At 36.3% G+C, this 19,215-nt stretch overlaps 1 long non-coding RNA gene across 2 annotated transcripts in view; it reads left to right on the top strand.

Moving 5' to 3' along the window:
- The first annotated feature begins 16,600 nt into the window (after positions 1-16,600).
- Positions 16,601-19,215, top strand: part of LOC144307638 (uncharacterized) — a 161,734-nt gene continuing 159,119 nt past the window's right edge. For both annotated transcript variants that reach the window (XR_013374425.1, XR_013374424.1), the window contains exons 1-2: positions 16,601-17,056; positions 17,160-17,476. This is a non-coding gene — a long non-coding RNA (uncharacterized LOC144307638). The remainder of the gene's footprint in view (positions 17,057-17,159; positions 17,477-19,215) is intronic.

Consider the following 19,215-nt stretch of genomic DNA (forward strand, 5'->3'; position numbering starts at 1 on the left):
CTATGTGTCTGTTTTTGTGCTAGTACAATACTGTCTTCATGATTACCATTTTGTAATACAGCTTGAAGTCTGGTATTGTGATGCCTCCCACTTTGTTTTACTTTGACTATTCAGAGTCTTTTTTGGTTGCCTACAAAATTTAGAATTATTTGTTCCAGCTCTGTGGAAAAATGCTGGTATTATTTTGATCAGGATTGCATTGAATGTGCAGATTGTTTGGGGTAATATAGACATTTTAAAAATATTTGTTCTTCCAATCCAGGAGCATAGAATGTTTTTCCATTTCTTTGTGTCTTCTTCAATTTCTTTCATAAGTGTTCAATAGTTTTCGGTGTACAGATCTTTTACCTCTTTGGTTAGATTTATTCCTATTGTAGGTATCTTATGGCTTTTGGTCCCTTTGTAAATGGGATCGATTATTTGATTTCTCTTTCTGCTGCTTCATTATTGGTGTATAGAAATGCAACAGATTTCTGTATGTTGATTTTATATCCTCCAACTTTGCTGAATTCACATATGAGTTCTAGCAATTTTTTGGTGGTCTTTCAGGCTTTCTACATAGAGTATCATGTTGTCTGCAAGAGTGAAAGTTTGACTTCTTCCTTGCAAAGGGGATGCCTCTTGTTTCTTTATTTATTTTGTTGTTGTTTGATTGCTGAGGCCAAGACTTCCAGTACCGTGTTAAACAACACTAGTGAGAGTGGATATCCCTGTCATGTTCCTGGCCTTAGAGGAAAAGCTCTGTTTTTCCACATTGAAGATATTAGCTGTGGGTATTTTGTGTATATGGCCTTCATAATGTTGACGTATGTTCCTTCTATCCACACTTTTTTTAACGGTTTTTATCAAGAAAGGATGCTGTATTTTGCCAAGTGCTTTTTCTGCATCTATTGAGAGAATTATATGGTTCTTATACTTTCTTTTATTAATGCAGTTCATCACATCGATTGATTTGTATATATCAAACCACCCCTGCAACCTAACAATAAATCATACTTGATCATGGTGAATAGTCCTTTTAATGTAGTGTGAGATTTGGTTACATAGTATCTTCTTGGGAATTTTTACATGCATGTTCATCAGACATATAGGCCTGTGGTTCTCCTTTTCAGTGGAGTCCTTGTCTGGTTTTGGAATCAGGGTAATGCTGGCCTCATAGAATGAGTTTGGAAGTTTTCCTTCCCTTTCTGTTTTTTGCAACAGTTTCAGAAGAATAAGTATTAATTCTTCTTTAAATGTTCCTTAGAATTCCCCTAGGAAGCCATCTGACCCTGAAGGCTTATTTGTTTAGAGTTTTTAAATCCTGATTTAATTTCTTTGCTGGTTATGGGTCTGCTCAGGTTTTCCATTTCTTTCTGTTTCAGTTTTGGTAGTTTATGTGTTTCTAGGAATTTCTCCACTTTCCAGATTTCCCAATTTGTTGGTATACAATTGTTCATAATATTCTCTTATAATTGTATTTCTTTGGTTGGTTGTGACCTCTCCTCTTTCATTCATAATTTTATTTATTTGGGTTCTTTCTCTTTTCTTTGTAGTAAGCCTGGCTAGAGGCTTATCAATTTTGTTAATTCTTTCAGAGAATCAATTCCTAATTTCGTTGATCTGTTCTATTGTTTTTTTTATTTCTGTATCATTTATTTCTGCTTTAATCTTAATCATTTCCCTTCTCCTACTGCTGGTTTTAAGTTTTATTTGCTGTTATTTTTTCCAGCTCCTTTAGGAGTAAAGTTATGTTATGCATTTGGGACTTTCTTATTTCTTCAGTAAGGCCTGTATTACTGTACACTTCCCTCTTATTACTGCTTTTGCTGTGTCCCAGGGGTTTTGGACTATTGTGGTTTCATTATGCTTTGCTTCCATGTATTTTTTATTTCCTCGGTTAACCCATTCATTCTTTAGTAGGATGTTCTTTACCCTCCATGTATTTGTGGTCTTTCCAAATTTTTTCTTATATTGACTTCAAGTTTCATAGAATTATGGTCTGAAAAGATGCATGGTAGGATCTCAGTCTGTTTTTATTGGTTAAGGGCTGACCAATGTGATGCTTTAAAATCTAGTTTGTCTGTTTTAAGTATGGGTATTCCAGCTTTATTTTGATGTCCATTACTATGATAAATGGTTTTCCACTGCCTCACTTTCAATCTGGAGGTGTCTTTGGGTCTAAAATGAATCTATTGTAAGTAGTATATCGATGGGTCTCAGTTTTTATCCATTATGATACCCTATGTCTTTTAATTGGAGCATTGAGTCCATTTACAATGAGAGTAATTATTGATAGATATGAATTTAATGCCATTGTGTTACCTGTAAACTTGGTGTTCCTGTAGATTATCTGTTTCATTCTGGTTTTTGTTGCTTTTAGTCTCTCTTTCCCATTCAAAGGGTCCCTTTTAATATTTCTTGCTGAACTGGCTTAGTGTTCACAAACTCCTTTAGTTCTTGTTTGTCTTGGAAACTCTATCTTTCCTTCTATTCTGAATGAGAGCCTTGCTAGATATAGTGTTCTTGGATGTATATTTTTCCATTTAGCATGTTGGATGTATTATGGCACTGTCTTCTGGCCTGCCAAGTTTCTGTTGACATGTCTGCTGCTAACCTTATGTGTCTACCCTTGTAGTTTAAGGACCTTTTGTCCCTAGATGCTTTTGGAATTCTCTATTGTTGTATTTTGCAAATTGCACTATGATATGTCTTGGTGTTGACCTGTTTTTGTTGATTTTGAAAGGAATCCTCTGTGTCTCTTGGACTTGAATGCCTGTTTCCTTCCCCAGATTAGGGAAGTTCTCAGCTACAGTTTGTTCAGATTTGTTCAAATAAACCTTCAGCCCCTTTTTCCACTCTTCTTCTTCTGGGACTCCTATGATATGGATATTATTGCACCTTGTGGAATTGCTGAGTTCCCTAAGCCTATTGTATGATCTAATAGTTTTCTTTGCCTCTTCTTTTCAGCTTCATTGTTTTCCATAATTTTATCTTCTATTTCACCTATTCATTCCTCTGCTTCTTCCATCCTCATTGTGATTACTTTTGGCCAGCTTTGCATCTCAATTATAGCATCTTTTATTCCAGCCTCACTAGGTTTTAGGTCTTTTCTCTCTACAACTAGGGTTTCTCTGATGTCTTCTATGCTTCTTTCGAGCCCAGGTAGTATTTTTACAACTGTAGTTCTAAATTCCTGTTTAGACACATTGCTCATATTTGTTTTGAGCAAATCCCTGGCTATGACTTCTTTTTGATCTTTCTTTGGGGGAGAATTCATCTATCTTGTCATTATGTCTAGGTTTCTGTTTTTTGCATGTTATGAAAGCTTATTATATCTTCAGCTTCTGAGAGTAATACTCTATTAAGAAGGGGTCATATGCTGTATAGGGCCTGGTGCTTCTGGAAGTGTTCTGGTGTATACTGTATGCACTATGCTGTTGTGTTTTGGCTGCTCTTTCCTATAGGCTAATCCTCTGCAAAGTTCCTTCTTACTTGCAATGGAGAGTGTTTTGAACTTTAACTAGGTGTGCTTTGATGTGTTAAGATAATCTTGATTTAAAAAAAAATCCTGATCCAAGAAATGAGAAAAGGAAAAGGAACAAAAAAGAAAACAAACAAACAAACTATAAGCCTGATTCAAGAGAAAAAGAAGGATGGAAAAAGGGGGAAAAAAGAAGCTTGATCCAAAATGAGAAAAGGAAACAAACCAACAATCGTACAAAAAAAAAAAAAACTATAAGCCTGATTATAAAAAAAAAAGGATAAAAATAAAGGAAAAATAAAAAATAAATTAAATACATTTTATAAAAGAAAAGACAAGAAAGGAAACCTGGTCCTATTTCTACCAGAATTGGAGGCTGACACTTTGGATCATTCTATGATCAGTAGTAGACTTGGTATATGTGGTGGCCTGTGTTGCTCTTCTGAGGGAGAGGACTGCTATGGCTCAGTCAGACCTGACCTAGTAAAGATGCCCCTGCCAGGCTCAGGGATGGTGGGAGGTCTGGTGTAAGTGACTACAAACTCCACTGGAGGTGCTGTGTTTCCCTCTGAAGTCTGACCCTGCTGGTATGTGGGGGTGGTGGGGAGGGGTGAGGTGGAGGGGGATGGTGGAAGATGACACCAGAGAGGGGAACTCCTGACTGCTCTTGTTCAGGAGGCCCTCATAGAAAAGTAGATTATCTCCCCTCCTGTGTCACAGGCTTTTGTTGGATCCCTATCCTCAGCCTGTCTGTGCCTGGGCCATCGGCACTGCCAGCACCACAGTTTTCTTGTGTTTTACCTTTGACCAGTCCAGTGGCTGGGATTCAGAATTCCAAATCTTTGTATGTGTGTATGTGTAAAGTTTATTTATTTCAAATTGAATGGGAGGAAATCAGAGATGGAGGTAAACCATGAGAGACTTAACTCTAAGAAACAAACTGAGGGCTGCTGGAGGGGAGGTGAGTTAGGAGATAGGGTAATGTGAGTTATGGGCATTAACGAAGACACGTGATGTGTTGAACGCTGGGTGTTATACACAACTGATAAATTATTGCACACTATATCTGAAACTAATGTGCAGTCTATGTTGGCTAATTGAATTTACTTTTTAAAAAAGAAAGGAAAAATATGTACTTATTTTAGAGAGAGAGAATGAGTGAGAGGAGCAGGGGGAGAGGGAGAGAGAATCTCATGCAGACTCTGTGCTGAGCTCAGAGCCTGACTCGGGGCTCAATCTCAGTACCCTGAAATCATGACCTGAGCTTAAACCAAGAGTCAGGCTCTTAGCCAGCTATGACACCCATGTGCCCCTCAAAACTCCAAGTCTTAAAGGATCCAGCAAGGTGTGGACCCATTCCCCTTCCCTCGAGGAGAGGCTTCCAGCACTGTACCTGGCACCATTCTGTCCCAGAAAAACAATTGTATGGCCCTGCAGGTGCCTGGAATCTATGGTGAAACACAGTGAAAAGCTGTGACCAGGTTATCTACATTCTGGGCAGGCCTCTGTTCTCTGCTGTTGAACGGCTTCTCAGTGGTGCCCAGTGGGCCTTTTGTCCTTGGAGAGGCAGTATACTCTCTTCCAAATGTACTCCAGGAAGGGGAATGTTCTCTCCCAGTCCGATCCAGGGGATCCCCACACCATGACATCTTGCATGAACACTAGAAGCTGTTCTCTCCCTGACTCTCCTCCACTCTCTCTAACTCCTTTCTGCAAAAAGGGCTCTCTTCTGTCCATGGCACCAGGGCTCTTCTCTTCCCCAGTTCATGTCTCCTAACCTTGCATCTGCCACATTCTCTCTCTTATTATGCAGGATGTTCTCTTAATCCTCAGATTGATTTCCTAGTTGTTCAAAATGATTTGATGTTGATCTAGCTCTGTTCAAGGGATGAGGCAAGCCCAGGGCCCTCCTCCTACTCCACCATCATTACTCCTCCCACAGATGTTTTACAGTCTTGGTGTGGCATAGCTTTTCTTTTGTCATAGCCAATAATACTGTAATATTCAAATTACAGATTAGGTATAATTATTCAACTGTGGGTACAACTTCTTTCTTTTCTTAAGATCCAGTTTTTCATTCATTCATTTATTTAAAATGTTTGTTAAATTCCCATTTTGTGTCAGGCAGTGTGCTAGATCCTCAAATTAATACAATTAAGGATACAAACACAATGATTTCTTTATAGTAAAATCCCCATCAATTCTTTGCTAGATGAAATAATGTTTTCATATGAATATTTGATGTATTTTGTTCAAACTTCATCCTTGTAGTACATCCTTTCTAAGTGTTGAGTGAGGCAGGTAGAGATTGCAAATCAATGAAGTAGAGTTAAATATATCAATACAACTAAGATGACCAAAGATTGGTGTCAGAAGCTACAGTATGAAGCAAAAGAATAAAAATTCAGATGATCATTGTTCAGTGAGAACTTGGTCTAGTCCAACAATCATTGCTTGTAACTGTTTTTACTACTCTTATTTTTATTCTCTGCAGTTTGAAGCACAAGCAGAACCTCTCTGTTTAAGGTCTGGCACAAAGTGACACTTTCATATAAAGAAGAAAAAATGATTAGCATATTACCTTAAGTTAATTGGCAGTATAGGAAAACATCTGATGTTCCAACATCTTTGAGGGTTCCCTGTATTCCCATTTCATTAAAAGGCATATACTTTTTTGGATAGATATACAGCAGGATAGATATACAACAAAAATTATACATATCCATTATTACAATTATATCCTATTACATTATTACAATTACATAATTACAATTATCAAGTGAAATTTCATGAATAAGCATCATGTTTTCCAAGTAATGCTTGCAGAGCTCACTTCACTTTTACATGAAAATAGATTACATTAGTGTATGAAAATCAGTACACAGTGATAGATGAATAAAGATGTGAATATAATGCAATATTACTCAGCCATAAAAAAAGGAATGAAATTTTGCCGTTCATGACAATGTGGATAGACTCAAATGGTATTATGTTAAGTGAAATAAGCCAGAGACAAATACCATATGATTTCATTTATATGTTGAATTTGACAAACAAAACAAATGAACAAATAATAACAACAAAGAGAAACAGATTCATAGAGAACAAACTGGTGGTTGCCGGAGGGGAGGGGGTTGGAAGATGGGTAAAACGTGGGGAAGGGGATTATGAAGTACAAACTTACAGTGTAATAAGTCATGAGGATAGAAAGTATAGTTAGGGAGTAGTTCCTGGGTGGCTCAATTGGTTAAGTATCTCTTTTTTTTATAAAGATTTTATTTGTTTATGAGAGAGAGAGAGAGAGAGAGAGAGAGAAAGAGAAATCACAAGCAAGGGGGAGGGTAGAGGCAGAAGCAGACTCCCCACTGATGCGAGACTCAATCCCAGGACCCTGAGATCATGATCTGAGCTGAAGGCAGGTGCTTAACTGACTGAGCCACCCAGGTGCCCTCATCTGACTCTTGATCTCAGCTCAGGTCTTGATCTCAGGGTTGTGAGTTCAAGCCCTATGTTGAGTTCCACCCTGGGTGTGGAGCCTACTTAAAAAGAAAAAAAAATAAGTACAACATAGGGAATATAGTCAACAATATTTTAATATTCCTGTTGTGGTAAGCATTTTGTAGTGTATATAATTGTTTAATCACTATGTTGTATATCTGAAACTAATTTAATGTTATAGGTCAACTGTATTTCAATTAAAAATAAACCAAGTCCAAGTATAAATCTACAATTTCGTGTTCTTTTCATTTGATTATTGAAGTAATAAAACATGAACTTTCTTGATATTTCAGCAGGAACAAACTTTGCAATATTTCCAGGGTGAAAATTAAGGGTGAAATTAGATGAAATCGAAGTTCAGAGATGAACAAGATGACACATGCCTAGAATGATTTATGAAGAATTATTAAACAAGGAAAACTAAATTTGGAAAACCTGGAAAAGCAGATGCCTAACTAGAAGTATAATTATATACAGATATTTGATAGATGTCAAAGGAGAGAGAAGTGACACGTAAAAGCCAAGAATACAGAGAATTAACAATGTCATGTTGATTTAAAACAAAACAAAACAAAAATTAAAAGGAAAACTAAAAGGGAAAGCTAATGAAATAATCTGATATTAAAATTTTTTGCTAGATTGTAAGATGCCAAATATGTTTTTTATTATGTGTTGGTAGTAAGTACCAAAATTACAGTAACAATTACCTCTAAGACACAATGTTAGCATGCTCCCTATTACTTTAAGAAGCAAAAAATGAGGCAATTGAGCAGAGATGGGCATTGTACATCAATAATCACTTTTCAGAAGTATGACTTTGGGAGATGTTAAACAACCTCAGTACTCCAATTTTCAATAACTGTATCTCTTAACATTGGATTCCATGACTAGAGTAGGATGGATAATTGGAAGATGATTTTCTTCTTTTTCTGTTTTATTTTTAATTGAAGTACAGTTGAATAGGGAGTAGAAGTTTCCTCTGGGGATGATGACACTGTTCTCAAACTTATTGTGGTGATTGTTGTACAACTGTGTGAATATACTAAAAGCCATTGAATTATTAATTTTAAATGGGTTAACTGTATGGTATGTGAATAATGTCAAAATGAAGCTGTTATTTTTTTTTAAGAGTATATTCTAAGCCTAAGTAGAAAGCAGAGGAGACATGGTAGAAGGAAGAGAAGCTATCAGAATAGTGTATTTTTTCCTGATGTGACACACTGAAAATCTAAGCAAGTGTAAATAAAGTAACACACATAAGACTTAGCATATTTTGAAAAGACAAAAGATGTTTCTCTTTTGAAAAATCAGAAATGAGTTTGTACTTTGGCATTTCTCCTATACAAAATACTGCGTTCTTATAGACGAATCTGTGCCTCTCATAATAGTTGAAAGCTGAACTTCATCTTTACTTAATTTCTAAAATTCACAAAATTTTGGTGATTATTGAAATCTGCTTGCAATTTTGCCGATTCTTTTCACCTATATAGTTGCATGTTACACAACATTGATTGTATATTCACAAAGTTGTACAATAATCACCACAATCAATTTGAGAATATTGTCATCATCCCCAGAGGAAACATCATATTTATTAGTAGCTATTCCTTATTTCCCCCAGATCTCTTAGCCCTTGGCAACCAGAGATCTACTTTTTGTCTATAGATTTGCCTATTCTGGACATTTCATATAAATGTAATTATACTATATATGGTCTTTTGTGACTTGTTTATTTTAGCTAGCAAAATGTTTTCAAGGCTCATTCATATTGTAGCATGTGTCAATATTTCATTTCTTTTTATTGCCAAATAGTTTTCCATTGCATAGATATTCAGCATTTTATTTTTTTCTACTGTGAATAATGCTACTGTAAATATTTACATGCAAATAATTTTTGTGTGACATGTTTTTTCATTTTCTCTTCGTTATGTAACTAGGAATGAAATTTCTGGGTCATATGATAACTCTGTGTTTAATATTTAGAGGAACTGTGAGACTGTTTCAAAGGAGATGTACCATTTTACATTTTCAGTAGCAGTGAATGAGAGTTATGATTTCTTTACATCCTAACCAGCACTTGTTATTATTTGTCTTTTTGATGATAGCCATGCCATTGTGTGTGAAGTGATATATCATTGTGGTTTCAATTTGCATTTCCCTTATAGTTAATGATATTGTGCATTTTTTCATGTGCTTATAGGCCATTTGTATATCTGCTTTGGAGAAATGCTTATTTAGACATACTTTGACCAATTTTAATTGGGTTGTTTGTGTATTATTGATCTGTAAGAGTTCTTTATATATCCTAGATACAAGCTATGTATGATTGTAAATATTTTTTCCCATTCTGTGGGTGGTCTTTTCATTTCTTTGATGTTCTTTGAAGCATAGGCCTTTTATTCATTTTGAAGTCCTATTTATCTATTTTTTTCTTTTGTTGCTTGTGCTTTGATTTTAGTGTCATTTTTAAGAAACCATTGCCTGGTCCAAATTCACAAAGATTTATCCCTATGTTTTCTTCTAAGAGTTTAATAGGTCTATCTCTTACACTTCCATTTTGAATTAATTTTTGTATATGATGTGAGAGATGGGTACAACTTCATTGTTTTGAATGCAGATATTCAGTTATCTTAGCTCCATTTATTGAAAAGACTATTCTTCCTCCATTGAATTATTTTGGCAACCCTATTGAAAATCAGTAATATGTAATTGTGGAGGTTTATTTCTGGACTCTCCATCATATTCCATCAATCCATGTGTCTAGTTTTATACCCCTACCAAATTCTAATTTATCATAGCTTGGTTGTAAGTTTTGAAGTATAGAAGTGTGAATCTAAGTTTTATACTTCTTTCATTAAATTTATTCTTAAATATTTTATTCTTTTTGATGCTGTTGAAAGTTATTTTATAAATTTCATTTTTGAATGGTTTATTGCTAGTATGCAAAAATAGAACTGATGTTTCTTTTTTTTTGGTATAATTTTTATTGGAGTTCGATTTGCCAACATATAGTAAAACACCCAGTGCTCATCCCGTCAAGTGCCCCCCTCAGTGCCCGTCACCCAGTCACTCCATGCCCCCACCTACCTCCCCTTCCACTACCCCTTGTTCGTTTCCCAGAGTTAGGAGTCTCTCACGTTCTGTCACCCTCTCTGATTTTTCCCACTCATTTTCTCTCCTTTCCCCTATAATCCCTTTCACTATTTTTTATATTCCCCATATGAGTGAAACCATATAATGTTTGTCCTTCTCCGATTGACTTACTTCACTCGCATAATACCCTCCAGTTCCATCCATGTCAAAGCAAATGGTGGGTATTCGTTGTTTCTAATGGCTAATATTCCATTGTGTGTGTATATATATATGATATATATATATATCACATCTTCTTTATCCATTCATCTTTTGATGGACACCAAGGATCCTTCCATGGTTTGACTATTATGGACATTGCTGCTATAAACATTGGGGTGCAGGTGTCTTGGATTTTCGCTGCATCTTTATCTTTGGGGTAAATCCCCAGCAGTGCGATTGCTGGGTCATAGGGTAGCTCTATTTTTAACTCTTTGAGGAACCTCTACACAGTTTTCCAGAGTGGCTGTGCCAGTTCACTAACTATTGAAAGATATGAATTTAATGTCATTGTAATACCTATTCAGTCCCTGTTTTTGTGGATTATTTCTTTGGGCTTCCTCTTTCTTTTACAGGGTTCCCCTTAATATTTCTTGCAGAGCTGATTTGGTGGTCACATATTCTTTCAGTTTCTGCTTATCTTGGAAGCTTTTTATCTCTCCTTCTATTCTGAATGAGAGCCTTGCTGGATAGAGTATTCTTGGCTGCATGTTTTTCTAATTTAGTACCCCGAATATATCCTTCCAGCCCTTTCTGGCCTGCCAGGTCTCTATGGAGAGGTCTGCTATTAATCTAATATTTCTCCCCATATAAGGTAGGAATCTCTTGTTTCTCACTGCTTTAAGGGTTTTCTCTTTATCTTTGGAATTTGCAACTTTCACTATTAAATGTCGAGGTGTTGAATGGTTTTTATTGATTTTGGTGGGGGGGATCTGAATGCCTCTCTCTATCTCCTGGATCTGAATGCCTGTTTCTCTCCTCAAATTAGGGAAGTTCTCAGCTATGATTTGTTCAAATATGCTTTCTTGCCCTCTGTCCCTCTCAGCACTCTCTGGAACTCCAATTATACATAGATTTTGACTTCTGAGGCTATCATCTATTTCCCTTAACCTTTCCTCATGATATTTTGTTTTTCTCTTTTATCCTCATCTTCCTTCCTTGCCATCAACTTGTCTTCTATGTCAAGGATTGTCGTCTATGTCACTCACTCTTTCTTCCACTTAATTAACCCTCATTGTTAGGACCTCCAGTTTGGATCGCATCTAATTTAATTGATTTTTAATAATGGTCTGATTATATCTAAATTCTGCAGTCATGAAGTCTCTTGAATCCTTTCTGCTTTCTTCCAGAGCCACCAGTAGCTTTATAATTGTGCTTCTGAATTGGCTTTCTGACATTCAATTGTAATCCAAATTCTAATTTTATGGCAGAGAGTACTGTTTCTGATTCTTCATTTTGTGGTGATTTCTTCCTTCTAGACTTTTTGCACAGTGCAGAGTGGCTGTTTGAACAGTCTGAGTTAAGAATATGAACCACGACCTAGGTAAATTTCACCCTAGATGATTCTGCTGAGGTCAGAAACTAGAAATTAAAAAAAAAATCAGAATGATATAAAATAAAAGGACCACTAAAGTGAAAAACAAATTTTAAAACAAAGTAGTAGAAAGTAAAAGGCCAAGAATCCCAAAAAAAGGAGAAAAAAAGAAAAGAGAAAAAGAGAACAGAAAAAAGCAAAAGTAAAGAGGAAAAAAAGAAAAGGAAAAGGGAGAAGAAAAAAAGGGGGGGACTTGGAGACAGTGGTGGTGACGAAGTTATGGTGGAGGGAGAATGTAGTCTACCTGAGGGGTCCTAGAGGGTGATCCTCTTGGTTCTGAGTATATTAAGTTCTGTATGTAGAAGATGCTCAGTCCCAAATTTATATAAACTAGAAATACTTGTAGAATGCCCCACCATTGACCACCAAAACATAAATGAGATAAAAGGAGGGGGCAGAATGGGAATGAAGAGAGAATGTAATCTCACAGAATGAAGCATCACGGTATACCACTTGGTTCTGGGTACATGCTGGCCATGTTTTAGAAGGTATTAACTTCCACCATTGTAGAACAAAATGAGGTAGAGAAAACAAAAACACAAGACAAACCCCCCCAAACATATCTTGTATATCTCCCAAAATTAAGTTGAGTATGTTGAAGGGAATCTAGAAGTGGAAACTATATCTAAGACCTGTAATTGTAGAAATATGAGAGTCAAAAAGGAAGAAACTTAAAAATGAAGAGGTGGTAAAATATTGCAGTTAAGGTGGGAAAAGAGAAAAAAATTTGGAAATTTATAGTCTGGTATAAAAACGAGCTGTACTGGAAAAAGTAGGGCGGGGGGGGGGAGAAGGCAGGGTATCCTCTAGTTCTTTTTTTTTTTTTTCCCTCTAGTTCTATATACTGTAGATCCCTCAACTTCCCCTGGACCTCTCCAGCTCTGCTTGGTCAAGAACTTGCTCTTCCCCTATCCTTCCACCTGGTCTTCTGGGGCAGGGGCCTGCTGTGCTGATTCTCAGGTGTGTACACTTGGGGGAGCTGCCCCGCACACCCCCCTCCCCCGCTGCCAGGTGCTGGGCTCAGTGGGAGCTGTTGACCTCCTGAGGCCCCTCTTCCCTAGTGGCCCCGCCCTGTCCCAGGCAGGAGGTGACACCAGGAAGAAACCACCACTGGCGGCGGTCAGCTCCCCAGCTCTGGAGGCAGCTCCCACAGTAACTACTGGCAGTCTCCCAGTCCGCACTGGCCTGGATGTTCCCAGGGTGGGAGGCGCACCCTGCACAGCTTGGGGGCACCGGGCGGCAGGAGCGTCCTCACTGTCCTGTGCCCTCTCAGCCTCCCCCTGTGCTAGGGGGAGCGCAGGATCCTGGGCTGTGTCCCCCAGAGCCCTGAGATCTGGGGACTGCGCTGCTGGAATCGGGCTCCCTGGTCTAGGCTCCCGAAGGCAGCAGGGCGCAGCCCCCTCTGCCCGGAGCCCCCGTGTGACCCACCGGCTTCTCCCCGAGGCCCCGCCGGGCACCCGCTCCAGCCCTTTACTGAGAGAATTGATGTTTCCATATTGGTCTAGTACCCTGCAACCTTAATGGATGCATGTATTAGTTCCAACCTTTTTTTAGTGGATTCCATAAGATTTTCAATATATAAGATTGTATCATCTGCATTTTTTAATTCTTTGTTAACTTGGATGCCTTTTATTTCATTATTTTTCCTTTTTTTAAAAAAAGATTTTTATTTATTTATTCATGAGAGACACCTAGAGAGAAGCAGAGACATAGGCAGAGGGAGAAGCAGGCTCTCCACAGGGAGCCCGATGAGAGACTTGATCCCAGGACTCTGGGACCACACTCTGAGCCTAAGGCAGATGCTCAACCGCTGAGCCACCCAAGTTAATTATTTTTCCTAAGTAACCTGACTAGAACTTGTAGTATTATGTTTAATAGAAATAATAAGAGTGGCCATCCTTGTCTTGGTATTCTCATATTGTGGGCAAGCCAATCTTTCACAATTAAGTACCCTGTGATATTTTCGTAGCTATTTTATATATATTTTTTAGTGTTTTCATCTAGGGGGTGAAGAAGGGGTGTTGAATATTGCCAAATCCTTTCCCTGTATTTATTGAAATGATATGTGGTTTTTGTCTTTTATTCTTTTGATAAAGGTGTATTATATTAGTTATGTCTTGGATGTTAATCCAACCTTGTGTTCATGAGATATATCTTATATGGTCATGGTATATATTACTTTTTATATGTTGTAGAATGTGGCTTGCTTGTGTTTTACTGACTTTTTCTTGGTGACAATAATCAGTTAATTTAGAATCCTATGCAAGGGTGATTTTTGAGGCCATTCCTTGAGGTTTGTTCTGACTCCAGGAGGGCTCTTCTTAGGTGTCTCTTTTCCTGCTAGTAAATTAGTTTGCATATGGCTTACTTTGAGGTTCTTAGTTACTAGCTTCCTTTTATTTGTTTACTACCAAAATCTCCATTATTGTCAAGAGCACCCATAGGTTTGAACTTTTTCAATCTCAGTCAGTTCTTTTGGGGAGAGCTTTGAATCTGTCTCTTTTTACAGACAACTTCTTCCCACTGGGAAAAATCTCTGTACCACTGTTCTGGAGCTGAGGACTGGCATAAAGGCCCTGCTTTGCAAGCAAAGTACTGGAGGGAGCAGTACCTTTGACCTTCCCTACTGCTTTCTCCTGGTGTGGAACTTCCACTCAATGAATGAGCTGGGGCAAGGGCCTCTAGTACCTGAGGATTTTTAGCCTGCAATGCTTAGGTTAGAGCTTTTGCTTATGATTTTCACCAGCTGTGATTGTTTTGCTGGAGGAATTGGTCCACTTTTCATCTCATCATTCCATAAATACTAGTGTGAGAATATTCTTGAGCTTGATTCTGACCATATAACTTTCTTTCTTGAATAATATTGCTTCTTTCTTACTCTATAAAAAAAATTCTCATTTTCTAAATTGGGTGATGGGACATCTGCTTTCCAAGCCTTGTTTTCCATTTTTCTGCATGATAATCTGGGCACAGAGAATGACTGTTTTGAAAACACCTGTATCTTTTAGTATATGTACGTTTAAAATGAATCTTTCTACAATGCTCTTTTATCCACCTCTGTCAAAGAATTGTCAGTCTTTCATGGATCCTTCAAATACCACTTTATCCTTCATGAATCACTTTATAATCTCAGGAGGTAAAAGAAGTATTTCTATCACTGCCTATATTAGCAATTTGGAAGTCTTCCATAGACACATTCCATTAAAATTTGCTTTAGAATTATTTTCTGTCTGCTTTTCTAACATACTATTCTATGAGCTCTTTGTAGGCAAGATTTCTTTTTTATTGATACATTTCTACAATACTTGGCACAATTCTTTGCATATAATAGGATCTTAAATTTTTGTTGAATTCAAGTGAATAATTGTTCTGTCTCAAAGTACACATACTTTGCGCTCCTTAATCCTAAAACATAAAGCATTCAGAACTGATCATGGGGTAATTTAAATTTGCTTTTCATTAATTCTTTTACTGGGCTATTAAAACACTATATTTTGTCTTTTAATTCTGGGATCTAGCAAAAAGAACAAAGCTGGCCTTTCAGTCTTCACCATGACTGCAGCAACAGCATGGGTTGCAGGGTAGATTACATTGATTTACTGCTAAGTATATGGAGATTCGTGGACTAGTCATGTTAGATTGCAATGTTGCTTCTATTTGCAATAGATTCACTGAGTTAAGGGGAAAATAGAATCTTTTCCTCCTAGGAGCTTTAACAGATTATATTTACTTCTACCTCAGTTAAAATTAATTCTCATGAAAAAGTAAAATTTTCAAGGAATAGGTAGCATTAATAAGCACTGATTTACATTGATTCAATAATTTAGAGTATGAAATGTGGTTTGAGAAATGTTATGAGTATTCATAGTCATTTAGAGATTTTTGCCAGAGCTATTTGGAAATGTGAAATTGAAAACAGATGAGATTTGGACCTGATGGTAAACAGCCCTTAGATTTGCCATGAGACACCATAGTATGTATTTTCTTCTTCAATACAAAAGATAATGGGCAATTTTAGTATCATTTTGCACAATCTTATAGACTTGTTTTCTGATCTATACATTTCGTTTCTGTGGTAAGGCATGATTCATTTCAAATTCATGTTATACTTTATAATAGGTTTTTAAAAATTGGTTCATATTGTTTTGGTTTGTTTTGGTTTTTTCCTCATCTACTAAAATATATCAATGTAGAGTTATAACAAGGGACAATAAACACGTACATATACACAGACACACACCTACAGAAACACAAATAGAATACAAAATACTCAAAACCCTTAGGATCTTTCTAATATTATTCTAAAGTCATTTTTCACATTTCACCCTAAATCTGTGCTTGAACAACTTCATCAGAGAATACCTCTTTATGATGAGATCATGTTTTTTTTTTTCTGATTTAATGTCTTATGACAGTAATATAGCTCTTACATTCCCAGAATTGCCTTCCTAAAACTGGTAATTTTTGTTAGTGATATCTAATTGAGTTTTAAAAATGATTAAAACTGTGACTTTATAAATCAGGTGAAGTTGCTCCAACACATGCTATATATGTAATCCATAAATACAAGGTAACAATAAAAGTTTGGGGCTCAAGTAAAGCTCAGATTCAATTTAAAACAATAGTTCATTTTCTAAGAGAATTTCTACATGTCTTTTGCCTAACTACACAGTGCTAATAAATTCTGTTGTTTGTCTTTGTATATGTGTGTGTGTATTTACTTGTGTTTTACAAGAGAACTAGAAGTGATACAACATTGGTGGAGTTGAACCTCTTTGGATCTCCCAGCATCTGATGATGTATGAGAAATTTTGCTTGTTGCCTATGTTACCTCCTAATGTTCTAGATTTATTTGACTGAACATTCTAGCTAGATACTGTTGTTCTTTTTCACTGTTTACTTGTATTCTTCTTTAAGCCAAGATCTAATTAGATGATCCAGCAACATGAACAAAGCTGGACTTTCAGTCTTTGCCATTGTTCAAATAATTATTAATTCAATTAAAATGAAATTATCATCTTAAAAGTCTTCATAACAAGAAAAAAATTTCCGTAACTATGTATGGTGATGGATGTTAATTACACCTATGAAGTGATTATTTTGCAATATATACAAATATCAAATTGTAACAAAACCCAAATTCGTCTGCTTGATGTGCAGGAAAGACAACAACTGAGGTATGGAGTATGCAGGGAGGAAAGGGTTTATTCAAGAGGCAGCATTGGTGGTCCCATTAACTCTTTGGTTACCAGTTTGAAAATCATTATGTTGTACATCTGAAACTAATATAATGTTATATGTCAACTATACCTCAAAAAATTAAGGCATATAAAAAGAAAAACCTGGACCTCAGTACCCTCTGACACCAGGTAACTTTTCTTTTCTTTCTTTCTTTCCTTTCTTTTTTTTTAAATATGTTTTATATCCTTGGAGCTGCCTTTCAAAGTAGCTAAAGTTCCTCCCTCTCTACAGGTCTGGGAAACTGCTGGAGACACTCTGGATGTTGGAAGGAGAAAAGCTGATAAAGTTCAAAATTGACTAGACTGTGTCATAGTGGTCATGGAATATCTGTCTAGCTAAAGAGATGTCAGAAGAAAAGATTGAAAATAACCAGATCTTTCATAGGAAGCTTCCCTCCTTCCTCAGTGCTGACAATGGATGTCAAAGCAGATTGACCTGCATTCAGATTCCTGTTTATTAAGAAGTCAATATTCACATTCATGGATAAGAGTATGGATACTAAGCACTTAAAGAAGAGTTTCAACGCTTTGACAAATATCTCTGAGCATGTGAGTACATACACACACACACACACACACGTATAGTGAAAGCAAGATAGAGAGCAAGCATCTGTCTTACTGTTTCGCTGTCCTTATTCAGAAGAATGTGAGAAAACCATGTTTTCCTTAACCCTTCATCTGTCCAAAGAACCAGACTTCAGGTTATCTGCTGCAGAATTTAGTACTTAATCACCCTTAATCAACCACTATCCACTATAATCAAATGTCTATTGAGTGCTCACTAAATTCAAGGGGTTTTGATACAACTTTGGGGTTGAATATTACATTTCCATATTTAAGCTTTCTTCTTCCTATATCTTTCATTTGTTATTTAAAATTAATCCTCTTAGTATTGCTCACATTTTGAGTTATCCCTATTGCAAATTTTCTTGACTTGTCTTTCCCACCTCTCACCTACCTGCTTCTAATTTTTGTCCCTCATTTTCTTTACATAAATTCATTCTGCAAAAGTTTTGTCAGGAAGCAACGTGGAATTTAGAATTCTAGAGGTCTATTTCAAAATTATTATTATAATTAATATATTAATACTATTTTATTATAGTTTCTTGAGCTTATGCCATATACCAGACATTGTAAAAAATGCTCTAAATATATTAGCTCATATAATCTCCATAAGAAAAAATATATCATAACAAGGGAATTATTTTTATTTTACCATCAGTTACATAAATATTATTCCTCTAGATCTTTATTTACTCAACTTAATAAACAGTCTTTATGTACATTTTGTATAAAGCAATGTATAAGTTACTGTTAAACAGTGATTGGCCTAATGATCTTTTTCTTAATAAGAAAAACAAATAAGCAGAAAACCACAATTATAATAGCAGATAATAAGTACAGTGGTAGAGATATACTTGGCGTCTCATAAGATAAAGATAGGGATGTCAGGAGAATGTTTTGGAGGACGTAATATGCATTTCTTCTTGAAAGAGGAGTTAACCGGATAGACATGGTTGGTATGGATGTGGCCATGGGAAGTGTATCCCAAGTGAAAGGAAAATAATATTAAAGGTCTTGGAGACATGATACATATGACATTTTCAGGAAATTTGAAGGAAGACAATGAAAGAAGAGAGAACACCAGATCTTGTGCGCTGGTTAACAGCAGTTTCTTTCCCCCTCCCCCTCCAGCTTTATTGAAGTATAATCAACAGAAGACAGTGTGTAAATTTAAGGTGTACAAAGTGATGATTTGATAAACATATATTATGTGAAATGATCACCACGGTAAGTCAGTTAATGAGTTTCTGAAGTTATACAGCCTTGGTACAAATCCAAGTTCTATACATTGTTAACTGTTATTGAGTCTTTTTGAGCCTTAAATTTATATCTGTATAATTGAGATAGTTATAATACTTCTCTTATAAAGTTTTGTTAAGGATTAAATGAGGTAATAGCTTCAGAATTTTTTATAATAGCCTCTGTCATGTAGCAAATGCTATAGGAGTGTTGACTGCTATTATGCTCTACCAAAGAGACTAAACGGATATGCTCAGATTTTTGTTTAACAGAATATCTGTGGAATAACCAAGAAAAATAAACAGTGGGCCTCATAACTGCCCCCCAGTGAGACCAGACCAGTATAGTACATAGGTTAAGAATGTCGCATGCACCAACAAAGATAGAAATGTATGTGTATGGGGAAGAGGAATAGGTGTAGTTTGGGCCTGAATCAGGACATTTATTATATAGAAAAGAAAAATCTGTTCTGAAAAACTAGCTGT

This window comes from Canis aureus, chromosome X, assembly GCF_053574225.1.
Source record: "Canis aureus isolate CA01 chromosome X, VMU_Caureus_v.1.0, whole genome shotgun sequence".
Classification (NCBI taxonomy): domain Eukaryota; kingdom Metazoa; phylum Chordata; class Mammalia; order Carnivora; family Canidae; genus Canis; species Canis aureus.